General features: G+C 42.4%; 1 protein-coding gene across 1 annotated transcript in view; it reads right to left on the bottom strand.

Moving 5' to 3' along the window:
• Positions 1 to 13730, bottom strand: part of ITPRID2 (ITPR interacting domain containing 2) — a 234750-nt gene that overhangs the window by 15642 nt on the left and 205378 nt on the right. The gene's annotated exons all lie outside the window — the stretch shown is intronic.

The raw sequence follows: 13730 nt of genomic DNA, 5'->3' as shown, positions 1-13730 counted from the left end.
CTGTCTCAGGTAATTAGAGGTGCAGAACCTGTTCTTTGATCTGCGAGGGTGCACCACATTCTACTGCTGTCCATGACCTGGGTGCATCACAAAGCCATGGTGACAGTGTACAGTTTTGTGAGTCAGTTGTCTCAAGAACAGACAAACTTACTGGTGCCTCTCATGTAACATTTGGCTAGTGGCAGGACTCCGTTGTATGATTTGGAGTATTAGGGCAAGTGAGAACCATTCTGAATGCCCCTGGTTTAGCATGGCACAAAATGGAGGATGGCATAGCTTTCCCACGCCGCAAATATCTATTGCATGCATGCCTGTCGCAAGAGGTTGGCGATCCAGGCACTAAAGGACAGTGGACAGAGGCATGGCTATCCGTTAAAAACTCAAAGATGACCCTTTTAGCAAAGGACTGTCGAATTGTTCTTCCTGAGCAATTCCAAGATCTTCATAACCAAGAATGGGTGTGCTCTGGAGAGTGCTCGAAGGAATACTGTGATTAGGCTAGTGTCTGCATGACAGCCAGTCTCCCAGAGGTAAGAGACAATACTGAGGGTCTGCCTTAGCACCTACACGCCTGCCTGTTGAGAGATGGCAGGTGAGTGCCTGGTCCTGCAGGAGAGACTGTAAAGGAGTGGCACAGCATGTCCCCAGCATGAGCAACACCAAGCGATTGTTAGAAGTGATAGTTGTTGCAAGGAGGTCCTCGGGTCTCTCTGAGCAGTCACCCTGTGAACTGCACCAAGACTTTGTAAGCACGAATACAGTTATGAATATTAGGCGTATTCCAATGCTCATGTTACAGGTGACAGTCAATTAATCAAAAATTGACCATATACGATTAGTAAAAAGCTAAACACACGTGATTACTATGACACATTTAGTTTAAGTTCTGCAATGTGATAATCAAATGAACATGAAAATATTAGCAGTATTTACTTTGAATGCCGATTGCTAAAATTTAATTAGACTGTTATTGATTTCGAAGTGTTTCTAGAAGGTTGACAACTACGTGTCTAATTTACTGCAGTCATTCCAAAACATCACAATCTCATACAATGAAATAATTGAAAGGGCATCAGGTCAATTTCTATTCATTTTTTTGCTAAGAGTTTCTAACAATAACAATATTATGTTATAAATGTCGACCACAGAGAATGAAGGGCAGGGGGGAATCCTCGCACCAAGTGTCACTGGGACAGGGCGCACAGAATCATATCTCCGCTCCCGATTAAAGGCCACTGGGGCGTGAGGCATTCAACCCTCACTTATCAATGCAGTTCGCCTCGTGAGATGGAAACAGCAGACCATGTGGCTCCATTGAAAATAAACTCTACTGATCAAACAGGTATGTGGGTGTGTACCATTTCAAACTCAAAATGGGTCTTATTTTCCGCGATGCTAGAATTAGATAAGCGCTTACAAGTAGCATAATGAGAGCAGAGTTGCTAAAGCTTTATCACACAACCATGTTAGAGTGGTTCCTCTTATTTACAAGTTTAGTGAGCATTGCTGCTGCTATTTATTCTTTATAGTGGTTACAATTCATATCATGTGCACTAGACTAGGATTCTTATTGAGTAAATATTTAAAATATGTCCCTCATGTTCTAATGTTCTGGAGTGTATAATTAATTTTGAAGATGGACGTGTTGGGTGTCCACTAACTATTCCTATAATGTTTCATGGGATTGAACGCTACCCGAAACACATCTCAAACATTGCTCAGTGGGTTGTGTAATGGTTGCAGTATAACTAGGCTTCTGATTCTAGTTGGCACACTAAGTCCTTCATGCCTGGGGGCTTAGAAAACCAACCTGTGTTTTTAGAAAAATCTGGAGAACATATCAATGCCACTGTGACATTTGGCGTCTTGCTGCGTTTCAAGAGTTGATGCTGCCTTTGCTGGTGCCAGAGAAGAGAGGCCAGGACACTGTTGGAGCAAGTGATCAATCAGCCAGGAAGCCACAACTGTCAAAGACATCATAGCTGATGAATCTGCCCAGACACTGCAACTGCAGTGACTGGGTACCAGCATGCCTAGGCCCGAAGAGCCACAACAGCACCTGCTGTACCAACTCCTTTCCCAAAGGGAGGTTACTGCTTAGGCCCCTGCAATGAGAAGCTACTGCTTTTAACAATGGGCATACAAGCTCCGCCCGCCACACCACTAGATCTGCAACAACCATAGAGCAGGTAAAGCGGGACTTAATCTGCGAACGAACCAAGAAACTAAAAGTACACAGAGGAATCTGGCATGAGGGCATAACATAACACTTTCTCTAAATGAATGTCTGGGGTGAGAACGGTTAATGGAGGTGCGCATCTAACCAGTGAGGTCAACAGACATGTTCTGCACCTGTGCATGACTAATGCCTATGCCAGCATCAATTCAGGAGACCATAGAAAGAGAGAGCAAGAGACCTCCTTGAGCGGGGAGAAGGTGCCCAGAGGGCATGCGCCGCCTTACTGAAGATAGGTAAAGAACGATCAATCTGCGGCTTGTACTGCTGTAGATTCACATACTTTGCACACTCCAGTATGCAAAGCATGTGCAGTGTTGGGTGCTGATGTTGCTTTTTTTTGTAAAGGGTTCAATTTCGAGGTGATTCGTGAACCCTACACCAAAATCACAATACACCGTGATTCAGACTCCACCTTAGACTGCTTTTTGTCTTTACAGGTAAGAGTAAGTGGGTGTAGCAATGCAGACCCGGACAGTCTGTATATAATGTAAATGTGTATTTGAGACTTAACCATTAAAGACATCATACCGTGACCTTGCAGTCAGAGGTGGGTGTGGAATGCAAATCTACAGCCCTACAAGCAGCAAACTGATTGTTACAGGTAATATTTTTAGTTTACGTAGTATGTGATCTACAGCAGCACATGTTGCTAAGAATGAAAAGCACGTTTCTTCTCCTTAAAGCAATATCTTGCAAGCTGCAGAAGACAATCTCTGAAACAAAGACTGAAAGATTTCAGAACAGTTTGGCCAGCTTGTGCTTCTTGTGGGTCCATCTGTGCCCATACTATAACTAGTGGTAAAAATGTCTGAGATCAGGCTGTTGCTTTACATAGGTTTGCAAATGAAATCTTGCCTTAGAAAGTGACCGTGGCTCCTTTTTGTTGTGTGCATTCGGCCTTCATGCAGCAAACTTGAACACACGTCTATACATCTAGCTACACTAGGTTTGGAAACAGTTTTCCCTAGGTGGGGCTTTTGAAAGGCCACAAAGAGACGTATAATTTTCCTTAAGGACTAGGTATGATCAATTTAGTACATGAGAGTATGGACAAGTTTCCACAACTTAGGGAGTTTAGAAGTCAAATATCGGGGAATCAAAGGTTGACCAACATGGAACAGGGAATAATTCTCAGCCAGAAAACAAGATTTTGTTCTAAGGCCGATACGATTTTGGTGTACTTGAATAAATGGCTACTTCACCATTAGAGCTTGCAGTTCACTTACTCTCTGAAGGGAAGTGCTTGTAATGAGAAAAGCAGCCTTCAACAAAAAGAACTGCAGCGGGTAAAAGTGCAACGGTTCAAATGGCGGCCCAGGTGTCCGGTGGGAACAAAGTTAACGTCCCATGAAGGGACTGGTGTTATTCTAAGAAAGATAATTAAGGCCTTCTATGAAGTCTTTAACTCCGGATATTCCGAATACTTTGTTTTGTGAGTAAGCCGCAATATCAGCTAAATATACTTTTATTGAGGAGTACGCTAAAGGGTGCCTTTGGTAGGTGCGTTAAACAGCAGATGTCTTGTACCAAGGCCTGTAAATATAGAATGTGGAGAGTGGAGCAGTAGTGGACAAATCTTTCCACCTTGGCACATAAACCCTACTGGTGGTCTTGTGGGCCTCCTTAAGAATTTGCATGCACACATATGCATGTTGAAGCTATTAAGACTTTAGGTGCCAAATGGCAAGATTTAGGACACGGACACTGGGATGTCATAGCTAACCCGGATGTTGTGTAAAAGGGTCTCAGTATACAGGTGCCCATTTGTGGGTATGTATGGATATTTCAGCAGTAGGGAGCAGCACGGCTGCCTCATTCAGGCGAGTGCTACAAGGTCCTTTCTTCATCTTCCTTATTATGTGTGGTATTGGTAGTAGCGAAGGAAAAGTATATGCAAATATCCTTGATAAATTCGTCTGCAGAGCATTGCTCATGGACTGTAGGTGCAAGTATCCGGAGGCATAGCTTTTGCATTTTGCTCTCTTGCATTTGGCAAAGAGGTTGCGTGTCGGAGTCCCCCATCGATGGAAGTAGTGGTAACGTATCTGTATGCTACAATCCTTTGTGTGTTTGCTTAGCTGGTCCACAAAGTCAGTGTGCGCTTCGGGATGGTGTTCCGCCATGAGAACTTGATTTTGTGAGTTAACCTGGATTCCCAAGGGGAGTGCATGTCCTCTTGTTTCTGGGGTTAGTATATGGTGGTCATGTCAGTGAAAATGAGCACTGTTTTTGCAAGGACATTTTAAAGTGGCTCACAATCAAAGCATGTAGTTAAGAGTAGAATGCTGGTTTTGGTTTCTAGGCAGTGGGAGCTGCCTCCAGAGCGCACCCGATGATATAGCACTGGAAATGATTTTACTTTTCCGGATGAGCTCTCTAAATTCTTCCTGTCAGCATCCATAAGGTGTTCTATTTCCTTCCAAATGTATCTATCATAACGTGCCCACAGTCAGACTGAGTAGGCTGTGTCCCACTGCATGGCAGCACCAACAGCTACCCTTTTGCCAGTGGCGCCAATGCACTTGCTCACTCATTTGAGCACAATAGGGTCCACTACACCTTGTACCACAAAGGAATCTGATGACACATTCCTCCTAATGAATATGGGGTCGCCTAGCACAGCTTTGTACTTGCTATACTTAAACTATCTGTGTGACAACTCTTGTTTTAATGGAGTATTTAAACTTCTCAACTGAGCATTTCAGAATACATTTTAGCATCATGTAAGAGCTCCTCAGTTTCCGACAGCCTTTCGACGAGCAAGTCTTCCTCTTCCACATGTAGAGCCAATTTACTATGGTCTGCTGCATGCTGGATGATCACATGGCAGGATGTGGTATCATCGGGTGGCAATGGCTTCATAGGGTACAGTTTCAAAGACCAGTCACCTGTGGGATCAACATTCTGATCAAGTTAGGGGTTGTCTCTTTCCTTTGGAATGAGCTCTCCAGAGAGATCTTCAGAAGTTTCAGGATCTGAGTCGGTGTAAGGAAGGGATGTAAACTGCTTAGAGGACACTGTTGGTGGTGGGCTTTGCTCCCTATGGCTAGACTTCTTGGATATTGGAAATGTTGCCAGGTCTTTTGAAATTGCTTCCTCAAATGTAAGTCACTGTTTTATTGGCGGGGAACTGGCCAGTTGGTGTAGGATGAGGTGGATGAGCTATGAAGATCCTTCTATCCATCAGGCTGCTAAATCTGGTCTTCGGGTGGTGCCGATTTACTCAAGGCCAGTAGCTGATTCAAAGTCAACTTTGGTGTCTACTCGATTTGGATATAGGTAGCCCACACTCTAGGGGTCTACATGGTCTCTCTATGCCAAGGTATTGCTTTCAAGGCTTCACAGGTGTAGAGAATGCCATTCAGTACTAAGATGGCTCTAGAGCAGTGATTGGTGTTGACTGCTGAAGCAATTTTGAGGGCTGTTGAGGCTTGAGGCATGCCCTCTTGAGGCTTTTCGTTGCCCTGGAGCCAAAGCTCAGTTTAAGGTTGAACCCCAGAGGGAAGATCGATAAGTGCTGGCTGTGAAACCAGAAGTGTAGCCTTTTTCCTAAGTGTGGATTTTACTGGGGCCGTGGAGAAGGATTTTTTCTGAGTTATTAAACACTGCATACACTGGATTCTGTCCCAATGGGTCCCCAGATTACTGGAAGGCTCCACATACCCCATTTTATCTGAACACACTCCTTCGACGTCAGGTGTGGTTGATGGCTCAGGAGAGCCTTAGCTATGCACCCTTTTGTGCATTCACCATGGTTCCCTTCGATACCAGATTGTCTTTTTACATCTGAAGGCCTGGCAGACTACACAGGTTGACTTCTTTTGATCCCCAAGGAGACAGAGGTTACAGACTCTATGTTGAGCTGTTGATCACAATAATACGGGCCAGTAGCAGTCCCAGCCAAGGTGCCTCATCATGCACCACCATGCAGTGTGGTAGTCACTGCCTAAAATCTCTTAAGTTGCGAGTTGAATATGATTTTCATATATTTAAATTATTGAGAAACGGAAGGAACACTTTCTCGGTGTGACAATCATAAATCCTGTACATTTGACATTAAACAAATCTTCACTTTTTCAACAATACAGTGTGACAACAAACATAAATATAACAAATGTAGGTTTCTCAGTGTGGCAGTCATAAATCCTGTACATTTGACATTAGACGAATCTTCACTTTTTCAACAATACAGTGTAACGACATACATGAATATAACAAATAAAGGTTGAATCAAAACAGTACTCAGATATCCTCTTTATATGATGTAGGGGCATGCAAAATCATTATTGCCTCCACGTTGTATGATTGATGTGGTCCTAAATGGGGTTAAAGAAAAAATATATTTTTCAAAGTAGTGATGGAGAGCGTTGACTAGATGTTTTGTTTTGGCTCTTCTAGGGGCGTTATTGTATAATTTTATCCCCCAATAAGTTCTCGTTTTCTGTTAGCCGACGCGTTTCGACCTTTCCTGTTGTGGACCTTTTTATTGCCTTCCTAAGGTCTTCATCAGGGCTTGATTATAATTCCAAAGGGACATCTTTTTCTGGAAAAATCAATGGTATATCTGGTCATAAAAGAGTGTGATATTAGGTAAGTTTAAAGTGTGCTCAATGTATTTTCTAAAAAGTCACAGAGTCATTTTCTTAAAAACCTGGTTAAAGGTGGAACTTACGTGCTGTCAGGTAAAGGGTGCTTGCGCCTTCTTTTACCTGCGGGGTGCAAGGGGGACATTTCTCTGTCATAGTTGGCTTTCTCACGTTATGTGTTTCATATTTAACGAAATCAAAACTTCGCTAGTTCTATGGGTGTGGCTTCACGTACCTTTACCGTTCGCTCTCTAGTCAAGTGGTTGGCAAGTGGGTCTTTTGGACGGTTAATGGCGTCTTTAGGGATCTGTTGGATACAAACATTGGTGAGGAGCTGTAATAGGGGGTTGTCTACAAACATGTTTTTGTGACAGGTGCTCCCGTGTGCGTTATCCCAAATGTGGTTCGGTGAACACCAACTTGTGCAAAAATGCGGCATTTATGTAGCTCGCTCGATACCCAGTGGTGTGACAGGGCATGAGGCGAGGTTTCCTCTCAAATTTCTACTTAGCTGGTATAAGTGATTTACACGCATGCGTTTAGTGATTAACAAGACTATTTAAAAACTATATCGTTCCAAGCAACCGTGCTTAATCTCAAAGGGCCACGATTTCCATCATCCCATGTAGCTTTCATACCGTTTGTTTTTCTTTGAAGTTCTGGGTTGTTTCTTCTCTTCTGTAATCTTCGTTGCCGTCCGTCGTTGTGCGAAAGCTTCCTGTTTTGGAAGTGTGTGTTGATAGGGCGCGTTTATGCTTACTCCGACGTCACCGCGTTGCGTTGTTATGGCAACGCTTGGTTTGTTGCTGTACGGCGATTTCCTCTATTCTTCGTGTGCGATATTAACAGATGCGGACTGTGTTCGCTTTCAATGTTTATCGTAATTGCCTCTGGTGAGATCCTACTGATGTGGAATTAACTTTGTGGCTCCTTACTTTTTGTTCCGTAGTTTTTGTGTTGTAGTGTATAATATAGTGGCTGTGTTGCTGGTCTACGAGTTTCTGGGTTTGTCGATAAAGTTTTTTGAAAGGTTATCTCTACGGTGTTTATCAGTTCGGGAAAGGTAGGAATTGTCTGGTATGAGCCTCCAATTCCGCTTTTGAGAGGGACAACTCTTTATATTTGTTCCGAAGTCACCGCGTTCGAATTGCCTTATTATGGCAACGCTTGGTTTGTTGTTGTACGGGGATTTCCTGTATTGTTCATGTGCGATCTTAACAGCTGCGGACTGTGTTTGCTTTCAATGTTTGTCTTAATCGCTTCTGTTGTGCTCCTCCTGATGTAGAATCAAATGTGTGGCTTTTTGCTTTTTGTTCCGTGTTTTTTTTTGTTGTAGTGTGTTCTCTATTGGCTGTGTTGCCATTCTATGAATTTCTGGGTTTATCAATAAAGTTTTTTGAAATTGTTGTGGTCTTTTTCAGTTCGGGAAAGGTACGAATTGTCTGATATGGACCTCCAACTCCGCTTCTCAGAGAGAAAACGTATGGCATTCTTCTTCTATATGATGTGCGTCAATTCTGTCATTTCATTCATCCCATTAGCAATGGTTCCCAGGAACATTATCATTTTTGCTTCGCTTTTTGATAGAATTGCATCAATATTTTTCCCTCGTATGTGGCGTAGTACTGTCCATTAGAGATCTCTTGGGCCATGATTTTTTTCAATGCAGTGTGTGACCATAGGGGCGGTCAATACTTTACATTTGATCCTGGATCGGTGTTGGGAGATGCGGTTTTTGATTGGTTGTGTAGTTTTCCCAATGTAAGCCAGTGGGCAGGGACAGATGATGCAGTATACCACGTTGTAAGTGTTGCAGTTTGTGAAATCTTCATGATTAATGTATTTTTCTCCATACGTGAATCTGGTTCCTTCTATGGTGCTGTCGCATGAAGTACAGGTGCCACATTTTTTGTGTCCTTTGATGGGCGGTAGTGATAGCATAGACCTCAGGTTGATTTCTGGTTGCCTCATGGTCGTATTTGCTCGTACCAGTTTCTCTCTGATGCTTGTGTTTTTCTTCAGAGCAAATATTGGAGTCTGTGCGAAAGGTGGTATGCTTCTTATTGTGTTCCAGTTTTTGCGAATGATTTTTTGCATCTCTGTAGTCCGTCCTGAAAAGGTGGTAACACATACCAACGGTGTACTTTTTTTCTCTGTCTTGGGGGTGAGCAGAGCATCTCGTGGAGTGTACCATGCTCGCTTCAAAGCTTTTTTGAGTAGTTGTTTTGGGTAATTTCTCATTACCAGTTTCTCAAGTAGTGTTGTTGCATTCTTGAAGTAGTAATCTTTTTTTGTACAATTTCGCCTGATCCTTAGGAACTGGCTGAGGGGTAGATTCTCTCGTAAATTTCTTTGGTGAAAACTGGAGAAATGCAGGAAGGTATTTCTGTCAGTGGTTTTTGTGTACAGTGTTGTGTAGATGTGACCCTCTTCATGTTTGATAAGAAGGTCTAAAAAGTTCATTTCCACGTTGCTGTGACTGACCGTGAATTGAATATTTGGATTTCTATCATTCAGCCAAGTTACGAAGTTTACAAGTTGTTGTGTGTTACCTCTCCACAGTATAAACACATCATCGATGTAACGACGCCATATTTTGATATGGCCATCGTGAGGGTTGTTGTTGTAAATCCATTTCTCCTCGTAGAGGGCCATAAACATTATGGCCATCTCTGGGGCGAATGGACAACCCATCGCGGTACCCATGATCTGGAGAAATTGAATATCATTGAAGGTGAAAAAGTTATGCTTCAAGCATATTTCTGCTAACTGTATTAAATAGATGGTAGGTACATTGTGCGGCCTGATACGTTTGTCCAAGAATATTTGCATGGCTTCCAGACCGTCTTCTTGGGGGATGTTGGAGTACAGACTTACGATGTCAAGAGTTACCAAAAGTTCATTTTCCTCATCAAACGGAAACTCCTCCAAAAAAGTGATGGCTTGCATCGTGTCTTTGATGTAGCTGGGAATATTGCAGACTAAAGGATTCAGCCATATAGGAACCAAATGCTCAAGAGACTGGATGTTCCACTCCATCAAAACAGCAGAACGATTGAGCCAAAGGGAGCTAGAACTAATTAAAGAACTAGAAGAAGCATTTCTTACCAACGCAGCAATAGAAAACGCACAAGCACTATTGTCCAAACTGGAAAAAGAAAATACAACTTTTAAAAAAAACACAGAAGACGCCAAAAGAATAAAACTCCAAAAAGATATAACCAACTTTGCTGAGACTAGAGTTTACCCCTATTTGGAGAAAGAATTTTCCAAACAACCCCAAAATACCGCAGCACTAAGAACATACGGAGGGAGGAGTAAGAGACGTTTCCTTACATTCTCCGACGCTACATCATCCTCGGGAACGTCGAGTGAGAGTGAGGGGTCCTCGACATCCAGAAATAACCAACAAAGACCATTCTACCAGCCGGCTCCTTTTTTAGACAGAGGAAGCAATCTACCACGAGGCAGGTCACGAGCCAACAGATGGTTCAATCCCCATCCGAATCAATACCAGGGGGAGATAACTACCCGGAGGAACGTATACCGGTGGTAACGAGAGAGCCAGACTGCATCTATAATCTATCGGATTATGACTTAAATACTGATGAAATTCAAGTATTACAAAAAGGTCTATCATTTATTCCTACAGTGAAACCAGACCTCAACCAAACCAAGATGGAAATAATACAACTATTCCGTAAAATGCGGTTAAAAATCTTTTTTTATGAAAGTGAACCAACGGCATCTCGAAATTTTTCAGGCTTGAAAAATCCTTCTACTTTCTTTCCAAGTACCAACAACATGCCTATAGAACACCTAACTTTTGAAAAGAATGTATTAAGAGATCTGGATAACCTTGAGAAAAAGAAAACATTCACCAAATGGAACCTCACAAAAGACGAGAATAAGGCATTGGAACAGCTAAGAGCAAACACAAACCTTATTATAAAGCCTGAAGACAAAGGGGGTGGAATTGTCATCTGGCCCAGAGAAAAATACGAGCTAGAAGTGGAGCGACAACTAGCAGATTCCAGATATTATCGGAAGACAAAAGAAGATTGGAATAGAAAAATCACGGATAAACTTCTACCAATCATACATATTGGAGAGGAAGAAGGATGGTTAACTAAAAAAGAAGCCGAATTTCTAATAAATAAGAACCCACGGACACCATTAATGTATGTTCTCCCCAAGGTGCACAAAGATTCAAATAACCCCCCAGGCCGTCCTATAATTTCGGGAGTCAACTCGATTTTAGAAAGACCGGCAAAATACGTGGACACCTTCCTAAAACCTTTAGTCTGCAATATTCCCAGCTACATAAAAGACACAATGCAAGCCATCACTTTTTTGGAGGAGTTTCCGTTTGATGAGGAAAATGAACTTTTGATAACTCTTGACATCGTAAGTCTGTACTCCAACATCCCCCAAGAAGACGGTCTGGAAGCCATGCAAATATTCTTGGACAAACGTATCAGGCCGCACAATGTACCTACCATCTATTTAATACAGTTAGCAGAAATATGCTTGAAGCATAACTTTTTCACCTTCAGTGATATTCAATTTCTCCAGATCATGGGTACCGCGATGGGTTGTCCATTCGCCCCAGAGATGGCCATAATGTTTATGGCCCTCTACGAGGAGAAATGGATTTACAACAACAACCCTCACGATGGCCATATCAAAATATGGCGTCGTTACATCGATGATGTGTTTCTACTGTGGAGAGGTAACACACAACAACTTGTAAACTTCGTAACTTGGCTGAATGATAGAAATCCAAATATTCAATTCACGGTCAGTCACAGCAACGTGGAAATGAACTTTTTAGACCTTCTTATCAAACATGAAGAGGGTCACATCTACACAACACTGTACACAAAAACCACTGACAGAAATACCTTCCTGCATTTCTCCAGTTTTCACCAAAGAAATTTACGAGAGAATCTACCCCTCAGCCAGTTCCTAAGGATCAGGCGAAATTGTACAAAAAAAGAAGATTACTTCAAGAATGCAACAACACTACTTGAGAAACTGGTAATGAGAAATTACCCAAAAAAACTACTCAAAAAAGCATTGAAGCGAGCATGGTACACTCCACGAGATGCTCTGCTCACCCCCAAGACAGAGAAAAAAAGTACACCGTTGGTATGTGTTACCACCTTTTCAGGACGGACTACAGAGATGCAAAAAATCATTCGCAAAAACTGGAACACAATAAGAAGCATACCACCTTTCGCACAGACTCCAATATTTGCTCTGAAGAAAAACACAAGCATCAGAGAGAAACTGGTACGAGCAAATACGACCATGAGGCAACCAGAAATCAACCTGAGGTCTATGCTATCACTACCGCCCATCAAAGGACACAAAAAATGTGGCACCTGTACTTCATGCGACAGCACCATAGAAGGAACCAGATTCACGTATGGAGAAAAATACATTAATCATGAAGATTTCACAAACTGCAACACTCACAACGTGGTATACTACATCATCTGTCCCTGCCCACTGGCTTACATTGGGAAAACTACACAACCAATCAAAAACCGCATCTCCCAACACCGATCCAGGATCAAATGTAAAGTATTGACCGCCCCTATGGTCACACACTGCATTGAAAAAAATCATGGCCCAAGAGATCTCAAATGGACAGTACTACGCCACATACGAGGGAAAAATATTGATGCAATTCTATCAAAAAGCGAAGCAAAAATGATAATGTTCCTGGGAACCATTGCTAATGGGATGAATGAAATGACAGAATTGACGCACATCATATAGAAGAAGAATGCCATACGTTTTCTCTCTGAGAAGCGGAGTTGGAGGTCCATATCAGACAATTCGTACCTTTCCCGAACTGAAAAAGACCACAACAATTTCAAAAAACTTTATTGATAAACCCAGAAATTGCTAGAATGGCAACACAGCCAATAGAGAACACACTACAACAAAAAAAACCACGGAACAAAAAAGCAAAAAGCCACACATTTGATTCTACTTAAGGAGGAGCACAACAGAAGCGATTAAGACAAACATTGAAACCAAACACAGTCCGCAGCTGTTAAGATCGCACATGAACAATACAGGAAATCCCCGTACAACAACAAACCAAGCGTTGCCATAATAAGGCAATCCGAACGCGGTGACTTCGGAACAAATATAAAGAGTTGTCCCTCTCAAAAGCGGAATTGGAGGCTCATACCAGACAATTCCTACCTTTCCCGAACTGATAAACACCGTAGAGATAACCTTTCAAAAAACTTTATCGACAAACCCAGAAACTCGTAGACCAGCAACACAGCCACTATATTATACACTACAACACAAAAACTACGGAACAAAAAGTAAGGAGCCACAAAGTTAATTCCACATCAGTAGGATCTCACCAGAGGCAATTACGATAAACATTGACAGCGAACACAGTCCGCATCTGTTAATATCGCACACAAAGAATAGAGGAAATCGCCGTACAACAACAAACCAAGCGTTGCCATAACAACGCAACGCGGTGACGTCGGAGTAAGCATAAACGCGCCCTATCAACACACACTTCCAAAACAGGAAGCTTTCGCACAACGACGGACGGCAACGAAGATTACAGAAGAGAAGAAACAACCCAGAACTTCAAAGAAAAACAAACGGTATGAAAGCTACATGGGATGATGGAAATCGTGGCCCTTTGAGATTAAGCACGGTTGCTTGGAACGATATAGTTTTTAAATAGTCTTGTTAATCACTAAACGCATGCGTGTAAATCACTTATACCAGCTAAGTAGAAATTCGAGAGGAAACCTCGCCTCATGCCCTGTCACACCACTGGGTATCGAGCGAGCTACATAAATGCCGCATTTTTGCACAAGTTGGTGTTCACCGAACCACATTTGGGATAACACACACGG

This window comes from Triturus cristatus, chromosome 3_1 (genome assembly GCF_964204655.1).
Source record: "Triturus cristatus chromosome 3_1, aTriCri1.1, whole genome shotgun sequence".
In the NCBI taxonomy this organism is placed as follows: domain Eukaryota; kingdom Metazoa; phylum Chordata; class Amphibia; order Caudata; family Salamandridae; genus Triturus; species Triturus cristatus.
The sequence above is the reverse complement of the archived record's forward strand: the minus strand, read 5'-3'. Positions and strand labels throughout refer to the sequence as shown.